The sequence below is a fragment of the Watersipora subatra genome, chromosome 6, assembly GCF_963576615.1.
Source record: "Watersipora subatra chromosome 6, tzWatSuba1.1, whole genome shotgun sequence".
Classification (NCBI taxonomy): Eukaryota; Metazoa; Bryozoa; class Gymnolaemata; order Cheilostomatida; family Watersiporidae; genus Watersipora; species Watersipora subatra.
Window position 1 is genome coordinate 49,264,410 of NC_088713.1, and position 18,479 is coordinate 49,282,888.

Genomic DNA, 18,479 nt, shown 5'->3' on the forward strand with positions numbered 1-18,479 from the left:
ACTGTGTTCGTCATTCCGTCTGTCATCAAGGAAAAATATGGCATCACACAGAAACAGCCAGTAGCACTGCCACTAACCCCCGTAGTCAGCTTTTTACCTCTTGAAATCATTGTACTTATAATCGGTACGTGTCATGATCTCTCCCGCAATCCTGATCTTAAAGTGTGCTAGATTATTAGCATGCCCAGATAAGTGTCATAATTCTATAGTAGGCTAATGCAAGTAAACTTTGTAACGTCGTCGATAGAGCTATTGTCAACAGATCTGTTACTTCTGAGTTCAAGGCCACTAGTAATGGTTTTTTGTTACTAGAATTTAATCGTTAAAATTGGACATACAAAGGGCAGACAAAAAATGTAAAACTCAAACTTCTATATATAGATTCAGAAAGCTCACACAAACAAACCACCTCACAAGCTTACAATATATTACATATTTTGGTATATTTTAACATAAAATTTTAACATAAAATATATTATAACATACGATATGGTATTATACATGTATATTATAATATATTACAGCATATTAATTATTATAATATATTTTATATTAAAATATGAAATAATATGTAATATATTATATGTTATATTATAATATGACATTTTATAATATACATGTGTTATATATTGAAATATATAAAATATATTTTTTCGACTTACTCTGAAGAGCTGAAATATGTTTCAGCATAAAATTATTCTCACTTATAGTATTTCCGCATATATTATAATATATAATATAGTATATATCATATTATAGTATTTAACATATTATATATTATATTATATATTATAATATATGCGGAAATATTATAAGTGAGAATTACTTTATGATGAAACATATTTCAACATTTCAGCGTAGGTCGAGAAAATAACATTTATTCTACAAATAGCATGACTTGAAACACTCAGTGTTACATTTTATTTATAAAACTTTTCTATTTTTATTATAAATAAGCAGTAGCCCCGGGATATTTTTCACTTTTAACCAGATAGCCTGCAGGTGAGTGTTTAAGAAGCTGCTTCTTAGAAACCAATAGGATTTTGAAACCAATTTATTTTCAGCCGCCTGGGAAAGGATGAAAAAGCCTGTAAAGTTTAGATAAAACCAAACCACATCTACGCAGACTAACAGACAGACACATTACTAAATTAAAATATGATTTATTAATATAGATGTTTAAATACTTTTGTAAATTAATTATTAATATGTTTAGTCATACAGCAAAGAAGCATATATATTTAAAAAAAATACGCTTTTAAAATCTATTAATCTTTTTTATGCTGAAAATGTGCAGCCAGCTTGATTGCCAAAGTTTTTGTTACATGAGCTGATACGAATTGTTTCTATGGTAACAGTAATATAATTAATGAAAAGCATTTGGCTGATTTCAGAGCAAAAAGGAATCTCGTATTAGTATCTATCTAAGTACTGTAATAATTTATATGTAAATCTTGGTGTCATTTGTCTAGGTAACAATAGAGTTTTAGTAACAAAATATTCACTCTACCGAGAATTTGATCTCGGAACCTTTAGTTCTGGCATCATTGAGCTTATCTTTTAGATTATATTGATTCAATTGATACGTTCAATTGATTCTAGTGATCAATTTATCTTCACCACTATTTTAGTGGTAAAGATATTCATTACATTGGTTATAATACTGGCTCCATTGGGTGAATGCTTGGTGTTGCACAGTTGATAAAGCAGCTTAGGTAATGGTTGCAGTTAATGTAGTAGCTAACGTAAGGTGTAAAAGCAGTTTGTTTATTACCCATGCAATGCCGGGCATTCAGTTTGTGTTTTATATTCTGTCACATTTTTAAAAACTCATTACTACATGTTCTCTTTACTGCAATAAGAGCCGTTTCCATCTGTGCACAAGTGTTTAAAAAACAAACTCCATCACAGAGGATTTGAACTTCTGCCATCCAGTTTTACAGCAAAGTATACTATCACTTTCACTAATCATTCAATCTTCTGGGTTTTAGAATCTTTATATTACTGCATTATCATTTGAAATAGTACCGCATTTACTTACCATTAGTGTTTCGTTAGCTATATTGTTTATATATTAGATCTTAGTTTATTATATTAGCTATATTGTTTATATAGTAGATTATTACTTGAAATTCTCTGGTTTAGAATCATTATATTACTGAACTATTAGTGTAAATATGAGTGCATATACTTACCATTAGTGCTTTATTGGTTGACCATCTCTTCAGAATGTTGTATATGAACAAAAACTGTTTTTATTTGCTTCTACGCATTGACAGTTTGTAAAATATGAGTAGTTTTTTTCCTGAGGATGAAAATAAACTGAGAGCTCTCGAAATAAAAACATATAATATCACAACTTGCAGTTGGAAGCTTATTTCATTTTTGTTAAGCAGTTTCGCTTAAAGGGTTTCCGCAAATCAATAACATACAAGGAAGGGATCTGAAGAACTATTCTATTTTGACTGTTTAAAGTTTAAACAGATTTGCATAAAATAATTTACCAGTAGAGTTGTAAAATATTACTCCTGATGAAACCAGTTTTGTTTTTCACTATCCAAATAGTGAAACAATAAAAAATGAGTTCTTTTAGATTATTTACTCACAGGCTATTGTAAAGTTAACCATTTTTACGGTTTTAAAGATATCCTACAGCCTTTACCGATAGTCCAATATTGTATCTTTACAAAACTCAAAGAGAAGGATATGTTGCTAGGATTAGAAAACTTAGTTCATATCTACCAATGTATTTTTTAGCAATGTATCTAACTTTTTTAGATACATTGCTAAAAAAGTTTAAAAATATTCTGAAGCTAAGTAGTTTAAAATTTGTCTCATTGTTCGTTTAAATGTTCTGTAAACAAATACATGCAAGTACCTGGAACTGATGAGACCGTATACTTTTTACCTATAAAGAATATGCATGACTATTGACGCCATTCTTGGGAATGTCTTTTTTGAGCGTTTTCACCGTATTAGAGTATTATCGGTTTTAATTTTAAAACATCATGGCGGATAAGCTAAAGCAACAACATGAATCTCAAATAAAAGAAAAATATCTACTGTTTATATTTTCCAATAAAATTGGTTAAAATTTGACATGAGTGACCCATTTAAGCCCAGCGCTGTGCGGGATTTTTCTGTTTTCAATCACATATGTAAATTACCAAATCAAATTGCTACACCTTTTTTACGACAGTTTTCCATGAAACATTCATTCCCTCAAGTACCTTTTAGAACATCAGCCTACCATTGACGGAAATATCTAATGTAGGCATTTCAGGCTTTGACATAAAATAGTGAGTAATAACAAGATAAACCAACTTTTCTAGTTCGAGGAACATAGCCTTCTTTTTAGGTTTTTGTAAAAATGCAATATTGGACTATCGGTAGAGACTGTAAGATATAAAAAAATAGAAATGTTTAGTTTTACAACATTATTCTAAAATTAATTAACTAAATTAATTAAAATTAACAACTATCATTAATTTAAAAGACTTATTTTTATTGTTTTACTTTTTTGATTGTGAACAAAAGAACTGGTTTTTCAGATGTAGTATAGCATAACTCCACCTCTGAGTTTAAAAAAATTTTTTATTAAACAGTTCAAATAAAATTATTCTGCATATCACTTCCTTAGATGCGGTTAGTCTGCAGATCACATTTACGCAATGGACATTTGAAATGTGTGATTCATCAATTTTTAGTGTTAATCAAATTACTCAGCTGTGCAGGAGGCCTGCATGCTAGTTTCCATTTTGAACTATTTGTAAATAATGCTTAAATCAAAAATATTCTATAATACAAAACTGAAAAATCTAAATTTTTTATTTGAAAACAATCTTTTAAAATAAGTGTATTGTTTTTCATCATTTCAATAATTTTTTTAAAAAAAACACTGTATAGAGATATTTCTCTTTTTGATTTTAATAAAGATTGTCTTTACAAACGGAAAACAGCAATCCTATTTGAAACAACAAACTTGCACACAGAGAGGGATAGAGAGGGGGAGAGAGGGGGAGAGAGGGGGAGAGAGGGGGAGAGAGGGGGAGAGAGGGGGAGAGAGGGGGAGAGAGGGGGAGAGAGAGAGAGGGGGAGAGAGAGAGAGAGGGGAGAGAGAGAGAGAGAGGGAGAGAGAGAGGGGGGGGAGAGAGAGGGGGAGAGAGAGAGAGGGGGAGAGAGAGGGGGAGAGAGAGAGAGAGGGGGGAGAGGGGGAGAGAGAGAGAGGGGGAGAGAGGGAGAGAGAGAGGGGGGGGAGAGAGGGGGAGAGAGAGAGAGAGGGGGAGAGAGAGAGGGGGAGAGGAAGAGAGTGAGAGGAAGGATAGGGAAAGAAGGAAGGGGAGGAGGGAGAGAAAAGAGGGAAAAAGGAGGAAAAGAAAGGAGGAAGAGAGAAGAAAAGAGAGAAAAAAGAGAAGTTGATAGAGAAGAGAGGGAAGGAAAGAGAGTAGAAGAGGAGGAATTAGAAAAAGAGATTATAATAATGCGAGAGATAAAAAGAGAGCAATTTATAGTTGGTTTATTATCACCACTAATTGCAATTTATAGGAAATAAATTTTAACTTGTCATCTGCTGCTCAGGCATTATTGCAGCTTTCCCTGAGCTAATACCAGGTAAAAAGCTGATGTAATTAGTGCGTGTCACATATTTCCTGTAGGATATTTTACCTTTGACATATTACATTTTAGTTTTATTTACTTAAAGATATGTTTGTCCAACCTGTCTACACAAATGTCCTTCTAATGGTTAGATACCTCTATAACAATAAAAGGTCCTGCTAGGTCACATTTTAATGCCAGAACTTACCGGTTCACTTGAGAAATTCTGGTAACAAATGCGAGCTAAAATACTGATTAAGGTACTGGATTAAAAATGACATAGAGCTCAATTTCCATGGCAACAAAACCATAGTAAGTCAACAAACAGGCTTCAAGTCTGTCAGAGTCACATTGCCCAGAAAGCTGTTGTTTGCCTTCAGATGGAGTTGCTAGTTAAGGTCTTTCTCTGCTCTTTTTTGGTAAGTGTACATATATGAGCCTAACATATTTCTTGTCAAAGCAACTTGATGTATGAACTTAAGTGAAGTAATATTATTGTTTTAAAATAGACTTTTTATATCAGCGTTATAAATTGCACCACAAAATGCGGTTTTGGTAAGCGACCAACAAAGTTTATAAGAATTAAACCAAAAAATGGTTTTATTTAAACTTTTAAAAGTAATTTTCAATATAAAACTTATGTTGCTCAAATTGCTAATTAGTAACGTGGTAGATAAGTAATTGAAATCCGAATACCTTCTGTGTCACGAAGAGTAACCTTTTTAGAAACTCCATAAAACATTATGTTCACAATTCGTCTTCATGAAGCTGATGAGCAACTATATAGTTCTTTACCATAATAAAAAGTTTGTCTGTGGTGCGTCTCAAAATCAAACATCATTAAAACTGAGCATGCACAAAATTTTGGAAAAATTTATCAGGAAGTATCAGTATGTTTTATAATTTGCGATCGTTGTTGATGTTTGAGGTGGTTCAATTGTCAAGATGTTTCAAGTTTAAAATGAAATTTGAGTACAATTAAAATGATCAGATTAAGCAAAAGCGGGATTATGACATCTATAATTACAAAGTGACCAACAGAATAGAGACACAAATTCTGCTGTTAATCGAGCGCAACAGATGATATCAACTATAGCAACGTTAACAACAAGTGAACTCATTTCACATCTATTTTTCTTCTAAACAATTGAACCACAATTAAGTTTTGTCAATTTTAATCTTAAAACATGCTGGCAGTCAGATACCCTAAACATCAAAAAAAAAAAATGATGGAAAAATATGAAACTTTCGGATAAAAAATTTGTGTAAGTTCATTTTCAAGTGAGACTTAATTACACTCTTTTTTGTAAACTTTTGCAATCTAAAGCAGCGCAGTTAAAAATTTGCCAATTGTCTACCAATATTTTGATCGGCTGGCATTCAAAGGTTTTTTAGCTCTCAGTAGATTTAGTAGGAAGTTGAATGTGTCCTCATCTACGCAGAAGTGATTAAAATAAGGCAGCAACTTGCAAAGATATTTTAGGATTGTATTTTTTTCAAAGGATAGCCAGCTTAAAAAATGAAAGTCTTCTGGTGCATTACTAGTAATCTGGTGCTAGTATATCAGCATTGCGGTCATTTGACGGTACAGGTAGACCTTAGGTTACCGGGTTGCATTCTGAAGTACCCATTAGAAGCCATTCTGCTGTTAAATAAAGGCCCCTTCGAGCTTCCAATACACGGGTATAGGCTATAAAAACTCTACCGTACTTTTTATCTTTTATCTTTTTCTGTTTTCAGAAAGTTAGAAGTACCTTTTCAGTAGGACTACACTCTATCAGTGGTTGTGGCTTTTTTTAGACCTTTCGCCGGTTTTTGGAAATAACTGTTCCTTTTCAATTGTTCATAGAATCATTTATTTATGACTACTGAATGCCCAAAGCTGCTCGGGTAATAAAAGGGTTTTTGCGCAAAAAAATTATTATTTATGATGTGAGGCCAACTAGACATGAGAACATTCCGCATGTCATGACCTCTATATATTAATGCTAGTGCCCTGACAGTTTAGTGTGTTTTGAGAAACCATCAGGTGTCATAACTAATGGCACAATTATTCTGGAATGTGGCAAAGTTGATTGGTGGTTGATTGGCAGAGTCAGTATTATTATTAACATTACGGTCTTTGTTGATTTCCTCAGCTCTTCAGCCAGTGATACGTTGGTATCAGGTCAGAGTCCCTAACCTGGGATATCTAACACATCTCTCAGTATCCTCACTAATCTTAGTAGGGCAGAGAATTGTACTCTATATCTACTTCCATCTTCTCTATGTCCAGCAGCTGCATTTGTCTGTGAAGGCTTGCCACTGCTAACAGTGCTCCTATGATGATTGATATTACTATTATTATTATTATTATTATTATTATTATTATTAACCCACGACCAAACAGAGCGAAGCAATTGGTTGGGAGATTTATGATAAATGCATGTGCACACAACTCTCGAAAATTATTCATCAACATTAAGACAAACCCTTGTCTCAAAATTTCATCAACAAGTTTAACCATCGTTTTGTAGAGTCGTTAAAGTATAATAATGATACAAAACACATGCAAACCTATTTAAACACGTTACCAAGTCTTTTTAAACCGTCGTTATTATCTTAAAACTTACCCATCTGATCGGATTATACACAAATAGACAGATTTATTTGGACGAAAATCGTTATTAAAACTTGCCAAGCCTCATTTTATAAAAGTTAAGGCCAAAAATTGAAACGCCGAGTGACGAAGAATAGAACGATTACATCGCGCGCATTTCACGAAAAAATAACGTGCACTTTTCACCAGTCTATAGCACTGTTGAATTGCCGAAGGTTTCGGTAATTAACGTAGGAGTACTGATATCGTTTCATTTTTGCCGATTTCAAATTAACTGACATTTCAGACACATTTGAGTACTGTGGTATTCTAACTGATGTCCAACGCAGTATAAGTAAAGGAAATGACGATATTTTTTTTTTCTAACGATTTTATGAGATTACGATATTTAATTATAAGTTTGGATATTATTTTTGATACTTCTTGATATTGTTAGCTATGACGTTTTGGAAAGTAAACAAAATTGTGCATTGGTTTTCTATTATTACTGTATTACTATGTTAATAATATTGGTTATTCTAATAATATCAGTGCATTTTACTTCTAGTATTGCATTTCTCCTATTGCAGGGGGAGAGATATAAACATATAATATTTTCCTTTCATTATTGCTGTTTGTCATGACCAAACACTTTTTAAATAGATTTTCTAAAAATCTATATAAATATCACTTCTTGATATTGTTAGCTATGACGTTTTGAAATGTAAACAAAATTGCGCATTCGTTTTATATTATTACTATATTAATAATATTGGTTATTCTAATAATATCAGTGCATTTTACTTCTAATATTGGCCAATATTGCATTTCTCCTATTGCAGGGGGAGATATATAAACATACAATATTTTCTTTCATTATTGCTGTTTGTTGTATATAATAACACCCAGTACATTACAGCTACCATTGCAGTTATCCTATTGCACTGCAGTGTCATTTGACTGCTAATATTGCATTACTCAACCATCAGTACCCTTTCTTTTTTCCAATACCACTTTGATCGTGGGCTGTATGACAGTGGAATTTCTAGCTATTAATATTACTATAGTTTTTTTTCACAGTCGTGTGGTGGTAGATTACTGGTTTTAGTCCGTATTGAGTCTGGGGTTTTAGCGAAAGGCTAAATGATCCAACATCTTCCTCAATTCTACTAAGAGAGGACTTTCATCAATATGTGAGCTGTTCCTAAGATGGCTGTCTTTTGTATAGTCTCAAAAGACATTATTATTGTTAATATTGTTATTGTTATAATAAAGAATATTAGACTAACCTAACATGGCAAAATAAAACACTCATGATGAAGCGATACCATACATCTTATGCATCAGGATATTTTCTGACTGATTAATGTACTAAACTAATAACTTCAAAATATAACTTTAATGTAGTTGTGGTTGATCGGTTTCGAACAAAGTTTGTTAAGAGAAATAAATAATATTTCATAAAACAAACTACTAATCCTTAGAAACCGTAATGAGAAACATAAACCATGCATCTGAATAAACAAATAATAAAATTAAACTTCTTCTTTTACTCTATTTCTGCAAAATCTGATTGCTATAACTGCTAGCTACTAGTGGCATCATCAGGTGTGAGAAGTCTACTTACAATTATTCAGAGATGCCACTGAGCATTGAAGTGGTGCGGTTGGTAGACTGCTTTTCATGATAAAAGTTGTGAGTTTAAATCCTGACTGATGCAATTATTTTCCCAACTGTTAACAATGGCTGCGAACAGACAGACATGACTCATTTTATAATAAAGATTAATACTCAGACAGTGTAGTATGCCGTGAGAAATCTTTAGGTGCAATAACTATGAATCCAAATATGCAGGAATTAATATAATGTGCCACTGATGTACCAGTGGCACAGGTGTTAGAGTGTTGGCCTGGCATGCAGAAAATCATGAGTGGTTGTCTCGTACAAATTTGATTTCATTGGGATTCGATTGAGAATCAATTGGGACTCGGTTGGGAATCAATTTGGAATCAATTGAGAATCGATTGGAAATCGATTAAGATCAATTGAGAATCTGATTTCTCAAGAGACTTACGCGGCTCTCATTATAGTAAAGATTGTAGTCAGCCTAGCTAATTAGAAACATCTATTTTAGCCAAAGCTTATAATCATAGAGTATGTATTGGACATTGCAAACTGTCTTTCTTTGCAGTCTGTTTAGATAAATAAACTTTCTAATCTATAGAAGAACAGCTTGATTGGAAACCTCAGTTCATAGCTAATATCTTTAGAGTTTATAAGAGGTACTAAATATGACATGGTTAAACTTTGTTGAGCTCATCGACCAAACATGAGTTCATGGAAGTTTGCTAATAGAAAAGGTCAATAATCAGATGCATCAGGGGTCAATAACTTGTTTATCCATGGCACTAGCCATTTTCATGCATAAAATATGCTCTGATGAACACCAACTGTCAATTGATAGAGATGAAGTGAAAGATCCAAGCAGTGTCATAAAGAAAAATTGACATTTAATTGCAGGTGCTTGTCTCCAGTCAAGGAGAGGATGAAAGTGCCTTGTACCTCCAGTCAGGTGACAAGTGAGTTATATTTCAACCATTTTAGTTGTTTATTACTTGTATAATTACCAAATGACATAAAATGTTATTTGTGAATGTTACAACATTATCAAGTTAATAAGTTAGGTTAAGCCCCCTATCAAGTTATTAAGTTAGTTCGGTTAAGCTACTTAGTCAGGTTAGAATAAAGTGTATCATACTGGCTTCATACCACAAAAACAAAGGGCCTTATTTAGTAAAAAGGCAGCAAAAAAAATAGTAATATAATATTATTATAAGAGTATTAATATATTATTATAAAATATATTAATCTAATAATTGCTGAGACTAACAGCAATGATAAAATCTGTTTGCTTCAAACCTTTCATGGTAAACGCTTGTTTTGGTCAAGCTTTCCACAAGCTCTCAGCAAAAGCGTACAAAAGGTCTATACAAGTCTCATTCTGACTACCACAGTATGTAATAGAGTTTAGAGGTCTTAATGACTCAACAGAGTTAAAAAATATTCTTTTATTACAAACAAACTGTAAAATTTATTTTAAAAATTAAACCAAAAGCATCAGTAATTAGTAGCTTTTCTTCATTAAAATAATGCCTATAAAAAGCTTTTTTAACACCGGCGTGTGCTGCATTTTATTAATGGTTTTAAAGATGTACATTTTCTAAATATGTTAATTGATCACAGCTACTGTACCAGGTTAAAGACAAGCAATGCTTTTAAAATACAACACTTTAAAACTAATAAAAGTCAAAGATCTATGTTGTGCACTGCAGCTAAATTATTCAAAAATTACTTATTTGACTTTCATGACTTATTTACAGTCTTTTATTTATTTTATTTGCATAAAAGGATTAATATATTAAATATATTAAAGATCAATATTAAAATAGAGCTATATTCTATTGGAACTCTATTCAAATCGATGCCTCTGATTTAAATAAAGTTCTGTAACAAACTGTAGTTTGACAGCTCAAACATGATATTTTATTTTTGTAGCAATAACTGATGATTTCAAGTTTGTACTAAAGCTGTATCTGTTTGTACTATTTCAATGTATTATATTATCTGTTGTCAAAATTATGGCATAAAGTTATTTTTTTGAATAAATTTTCTAATAGCCATATTTCTCAAACCGGAATATCTAATGTTCATTTGTTTTTTGAGGTTATATAACATGTGGACAACTAACCACGCATTTTAACTTTTTTTTTATAAAGTGTTTAATTATCATATTATGGATTGTAGCCACGGATTTTCATGGCATCACAGCTGATGACTAACATGTCATTGATCGCATGGCAGTGAAAACCCATGGCCACCATCCACTATATGATAATTAAATCTTGCACCGATGACCTAGTGCATTTGGCAGGTTTTGCGTTCAATTTAAAAAAAGCAACTGATAGTTGCAGGAATTACATCCAACTTTAGATTACTCTCTGCATATGGCCATGTCTTCAGTTATCATGGTTTTCTTACTCCTGAACTCAGACATGTTCAGCCAAGAGCAAGGTTGTTTGGTCAATTGCGCTCTTGAAAAATCAAGCATGACCTACATCTGCACAAAGCTAAGCAGACATAAAATCTACAAATATTCTACTTAAATAAGAGAAAAAATGAGGCAAACATAGACCTTAAAGACTTTGATGTCATTGACTTGAGAGCCAAATAATTAATTGTTCATCTTGGCATAGTCATCAATCGGTAGTTTATAATTCCTGTTTCTTCATAGTGAGAGAAAGTTATCTGCATGCATATTTAAAGCTTCAACCTTCATGCAGATTATAATGTTTGGTGTCAGTTGAGGTTTAGCATATTTAAAATCCCTTTTCTTTCCCTCTGTGTCTCTTTCTCTCCCTCTTTCTTTCGGTCTTCCTTTGTCCCTCTCTTCCTCTCTGTCTCCCTCTCTTTCCCTCTGTCTCGCTTTTTCCTTCTCTTTCCTTCTGTGTCCTTTTCTGCCTATCTTCCCTCTGTCTCCCTCTCTCTTTCTCTTTCTCTTCCCTTCTGTCTCCCTCTCTTTCCCTCTGTCTCGCTTTCTCGCTTTCTCCTCCTCTTTCCTTTTGTGTCCCTTTCTCCCTCTCTTCCCTCTGTCTCCCTTTATTTCTCTCTCTTTCCATCTGTCTTCCTTTCTCCTTCTTATTCCTTCTGTCTTTCTTTCTTCCACTTTTCCCCTCTGTCTTGTTTTCTCTCTCTCTCTTCCCCTCTGTCTCTCATTCTCTTTCACATTTCCTCTGTCTCTCCTCCCTCTCTTTTTCTCTGTCACTCTTTCTCCTTCTCTCTCTCTCTTCCCCTCTGTCTCTCGTTCTCTTTCATATTCCCTCTGTCTCTCCTTCGCCATCTCTTTTTCTCTGTCACTCTTTCTCCTTCTTTCCTCCTCTCACTTATCTCCTCCCTTTCTCTTCTTCTCCTCTTTCTCTATCTCCTCTTCTCTTTTCCCTCTTTCCCCTCTCTTTCGTTTTCTCTCATTCTCTTTTGTTCTCTCTCCCTCATTTTCTTTCTTTTGCTTTTACTCTTTCTCAAGAAAGAGCAAGAGTGTCTTTATTTATTTTATATTATCACTTTTTTGCGCATTTCACAACCATCCTAAGCTTTTTCATAATGTGAATAGAAGACAAGCTCGTTTTAAGATTTTAGTAACTTTCACTTCATCTTTTCATGATGCGTAGTTGTCTCATCATGAATGCGTGCAGTCTCTTCCCTTGTGTTTGGCACAATGGCCTTGTATCAGCTTTAGATACAAGGACTACTTTTAAAGCCTTGACTAGTTATTCATTATTCATGATCAAGTTTTTCACCTACACAATATACTAGCAAAACTCTGTTTTGACTTACGTGGAAAAGTTGAATTAAAATTTCAAGCTCTTGTTAAGCTAATTTTAAATGGAAACATTTAATATTAAATTATCAGAATAAAATCGAAAATTAAAATTAAAACTTTAAATTTCAATTATTTTTGTTGAGACTATATTGTTCAACCAAATCTTTTATGTAGATTCCCCAAAGTTGAGGTCAATTAGAGAATCAATTTTTTTAACTGAATAAAATGTTCTCAAACATTTTTCCTAGGTTTCAAAAACCCCATATTTTTTCAATCTGTCATCTGACGACTGATGACAACTTGTTTAAATTTGATACATACATATTTCCTTTATAATATGTACTAGGAATACATATTTTGACTTAGACAACATAGTTAAGCTGTTCAATGTAATTTATAGATCATTTTAGGTTTGTTGGTGCTTTGCTAGATATTAATATTAGAATTAAAAAAGGCCATCACAAGAGATAAGTCACATGTTCAATAATTTTACAAAATATAACCACTTCTTCATTATGAATATATTAATATTTTTTAGTTTAAAGTTTGGAAAGTTGTCAAACCTTGACCGTGACATTCGCATCGAAAAAAGAGTTTGGCACATGGAAGGTGACATTTACAGAGATAGTCAGTTTATCCTTGCTGACGGATCAGCTCTTAAACAGATGAAGTTCAGCTTTGATGATACTGAACAGTCAACAATAGCGGGTCAAAGTGGAGTAGATTCCTATCAAGAGGGTATAGGTACAGAGGCTCTATTTAATCAAATAAAAGGGTTTTCACAAATTAATTCTACCCACATCCTGTTGGTTGACTCCAATAACCACTGTCTCAGATTTCTTCAAAGAGATTCACAACAATCGTCAAGGTTTGCTGGCACTTGTACAAGCGCTGGATACCAGAAAGGTTCTTGTGAGGAAGCACAGTTTAACACTCCAAAAAAAGTGCTGCAAGGCGAGTACGACCTTTATGTAACAGACTTTGGTAACAGTGCTATTAGTAAATTAAGCATTGACAGAAATATAGTGATAAATTGGGTGGAACTTGAAGAGCCACCAATTGATTTTGTATTTGATAAAAATGTAAAACATTTTTTGTCACCACTTCATCACAAGTCCTTAGAATAGGCATGAAGCATCGAAGAGTCATCCCTCTGGTACAGTCAACATCTTCCGTATATCGAGACGGTCCACTTCCTAATACTTTCATTCAGCCATTTGCAATAGTGAAGCTTGGCAGACATGACATACTCATAACTGAACCAGAAATGAATCGGATCAGACTAATCAATTTAGGTTCTTCCATAATATCTTCCATCTGCAATGGCCAGAGTAACTTTACTTCTGCTGCTAAAAGTATTGCCACATGTCAGATTGTACAGCCCCTTTCCTTTTTGCGACTTCGACCTGGATTAATGCTAATTGGCACAAACACTACAGAACTGAGAGTTCTTCACTACTGGAGAGGTGGGTATACATATAGATTTCAAATAGATAAATGCATATAAGCCATCTCTGGAAGAAGTTTGGTAAAACCTCTCATATATGCTCACTTATTATAGAATATAATATATATTTTTTACGTCATATATTATATGTTATATATTAGGCCTATATATAATATATACGTGTATAAACATATATGTATATAATATATTATTATAATTTATAGCGAATATATAATTTATATATTATATTATTTAATATATATAGTATGTAAATTGTATAATATATTATATGTAATATTTACCATATATGTATAACTCTTTTGTATAATATATTATTATAAATAGTATAATATATGTGTTTTATATATGTTATTTATATATTATATATAATATATGTAATATAATATATAAATAGTATATATTGAATATATATTATATAACATATTATATATCATATATATTATATCATATATAATTATTATTTTATATATAGTAATTATATTATATATACTAACAATTCGATTATATCATTATCTTAGTTATATTATTTTGATTATATTAGTCAGCTATAATATCGTATATATAATAGATGACTTGAGTATAAATAGTGGATCAACTATTTTAACTGTTTCATTTTAAATTACTCGGTTTATATATTTCAGTTTTTCTACTAGTCACGCAAAAAACTATCAACAAAGTTTTATGAAACTCGACACAATATACCAACAATGTGGCTGACCTATCAATCAAATTTTGGTAGAAACAGAAAAACTGAAAAAGCGAAGCTGCAACCATTAGAATTAACACTTAAGGTATTATCAGACTCGATTAGGCTGCTTCTTATTAGAGTTATAGTTAGCATTAACATTGAGGTATCGATTGTTTATATCACTTTTATTTATGAATGTATGAGTGAATAGAAAAATAATGACATCATTGATATCTCACAGCTTCAAAAGTGCATGTTTGATGAGATGCACGAGATTTATGAAACTTGCATATTTATGTATAAAAATTATGCTGAAATACCAAAACCTCAATAGTTTCCTAAATGTTATTCAGTATTCAACTACATAAATTTATATACGGTATTTATTCAAACCTTTATATGTTTTAGAGTTTTCTAAAGCTGCTGGACCACCACCACCACCAAGAGATAGACCTGACCAGAATTGGCTCTCTCCTAAAAATAATGGTTAGCATTTTATTTGTTTTCTTGAAGTTATGAAATAAACAGATAAAATACATTATTACATATTATTAATCATATTATTATTAATAACATTACTAACAATAATGTTATTAATCATAATATTAAAAAATATTATTAACACAATTATTAATATTATTATTAATAACAATTTATTATTAATAATATTATTAATAATATTATTAATATACTAGTATTATTAATATGCTTAATAGTATTAGTGATAGTAATATTATTAATAAGGATAAATATAAATAAAACGTACTATGGCTTGGACTAGACACTGAGAAGTGATATTTATTGTTAAGTTATGATGTTCTGTATAACAAAACTTTAGATATGTTCATGATCTTTTTGAAGCTATCAGCTTTATTTCATTACGTTATTTCATTAGTTTTTTAAATGCTTTTTAACTTTTCAGTAAAAATACCTGTCATTTTTAGGTTTCCAGGAGGACATTCAAACAAAAATAATTTTCCAAGTCTCAAAAACCAATTTCTTTTTTTTTGTACTGACAATTGGTCAGATTTAAAGAACTCGTAGCTCTAGTATGGACACAAACTGACCTCGTGAGTCATGATGACCTTTACATGACCTTGAAAAGAAGATTATTGTAAGCCGTTAGTGGCATCTTAAATCAAGTACTGTCACATTCAGGGCTTTTAATAGACGCAACCTGTGTGAAGATTAGAAACTAAAGCCTGTTGCAACATTTGCGACTGAATAGCTCACATTACAAGCTGGTGCACATTTATTACTTAAACTGAATAGTGACAGTGGCGTTTGTGCTGATTAACTAATAAAAAAATGTGTTTCCTAGTTTAAAATAAGCGATGAAGGTGTTAATCAGAATAGACTATGGTGAACATGGTTTATGAGGTTTTAGCGAATATGGTTTTAGGGCATCCTCGACGGGGTGATGGACCTATGGATAGACCTCGGAAAGATCGACTCGCATCTCAGTACAAAGGTTGGTACCTGCGGTAGAGTGAAGAGCATGTCTAACTAGTTTATTTTGATGAATTTATAAACATACATATATATAAATATCAGTCTGTCTTGTGTATATTCCGCTATAGCCATTAAAATCTCGCAAAGTGCCATGTATCTCTGCATTGTATTTGAACTCCTGTCATTCAACTTGCAAGTCTACAAACAGACGGGCCTAACTACCAAGCTAAGCTATCTTCACCATCCCTAACTACTTTATCTATTGTTTTCGCAACTGCAATTTACAAGCTAACGATGTACTTTTTATTATTAATTAATATTACCTCTTGTGTTTGCTTTTTTAATTTTTTAAAAGCTTTATAACCATTACCAATTTTTTAATTTGTTATTTGCAAGTGTGCCGCTTAGTTTCAGGCGTGCCATTATATGCCTTCAATATCAGGTTCTTCTTAAAGGCAATTGCTAAAAACTTTTGGCACTTAAAATCAATACCTCATTTTTACATTTGGGTAATATCGAGAAGTATTATCGCATTCAAATTTTTGATTGATAATAATTTTGATGTAGGTTATGAGATCAAGTCTTCTGTGATATAAACTCGTCATTCTAAGATTTTAATAGCTATAGCCTAACAGACAGATATCCTGAAAGACAGATGACGACAAACTTTGAGATTTAGGTATATATATAGGTATATATTCAAACATATATGTATATATATATATATATATATATATATATATATATATATATATATATATATATATATATATATATGTATATATATATATGTATATATATATATATATATATACATGTATACATATATATATATATGTATACATATATACATATACACTTTTTACTAGCCTTGCTAGTAAAAAGTAATTATAAACTATTAATATATTTATAGTACACAGTGGTTAAAATAGTTGATTTCTTTTTAACAATAGAGTAGAACACCTTCTTTTTAAACATAGGAGCAAACAAGTTTTTTTTAAATATTAGAACTGAACAATGACCTTTCCTCTATCAATTTATATTAATATATATATATAAGTATATATGTATATACGTATATACGTATATATAACGTACATGTACATATATAATTTTTTGCAAAATTCGATTTTATAAGCACGCTTTACAGACATATATATATCTAGAAAGAATAAGTATTTCAAATGGTAAAAACTAAAGAAGTATTGAATCATGTTGGCTTTTGAAAATAGTATAAAATAAGCTAACAATAAATTAAGCTGATAGCATATATGATGTATATATGTATATGATTGTGACCAGTAGAAGATAACCGTTTGTTTACATACACAAATTGATCGACAACAGTTTGTTTGACTTACGATTCATTGAACAACATATACTTTTTACACACTTTAGAGGACTGCATGTTAATTCGAAATCATCATATGTTCGAGCTTGAGCTAAATTTTGATATACGTGTGGTAAACTGAGAGACTCAAAAATATGTTGTAGAAAACCATGAAACCCGGAAGAGCACAACTCCAACAGTAGAAGGAATGAATGACAGCCAAATATTAGCAATGGTTATAGTTATCACAGTTGGAGTTGTCCTTCTAGCTGTAATTGCTGCCTTGGCTGGTGTCAGACTTCGCCTTGCTAGTAAAAAGTAATTATAAACTATTAATATATTTATAGTACACAGTGGTTAAAATAGTTGATTTCTTTTTAACAATAGAGTAGAACACCTTCTTTTTAAACATAGGAGCAAACAAGTTTTTTTTAGATATTAGAACTGAAAAATGACCTTTCCTCTATCAATTTTTAGCAACAAATACATTCATTCTAACAATATAATAAAAGTAAATGAATGCCCAGAGTTGCACGGGTAATAAAATAATTACTTAATAAATTTGATCAACTTATTTGGTAAGCTAGTAAAGGGTATGCTTACCTTCACTAAACCAATAATAAACAGCCTCCCAAGGATAAGCGACGGCTATCGTATGGGCGGGTTTAATGATCGTGCTCTGTTAGGATTGTGTTAGCCTGGGTTTCGGAGCTAACACAATTCCCGCAGGGTTGTCGTGTTGCCTCATTAAGTTTTGGAAAACAAGACTCGCTGTTATCGTGTTATTAGCTCATTCTGTCAGTGGGCCCCGCGATTCACAATAGCAAATCTTGAATTTCTACAATGTTAGGGTAACACCTAACTAAAAAAATGAATCCATGGAAAATAAAACATTTCAAATTATCTAGTTTAACTAATTTTGAAATTGGTAGGTGTCGTAGCACATGCTTAAAGTTAAATATAATTTACCAAAAATCACCCGAACAACAG

General features: G+C 31.8%; 1 long non-coding RNA gene across 1 annotated transcript; it reads left to right on the forward strand.

Annotated features, from left to right (window-relative positions):
- The first annotated feature begins 15,116 nt into the window (after positions 1-15,116).
- Positions 15,117-17,774, forward strand: LOC137399018 (uncharacterized). Its single transcript, XR_010979122.1, has 3 exons — positions 15,117-15,193; positions 16,110-16,178; positions 17,654-17,774. It is a non-coding gene; the product is annotated as an uncharacterized lncRNA (long non-coding RNA).
- The last annotated feature ends 705 nt before the right edge of the window (positions 17,775-18,479 follow it).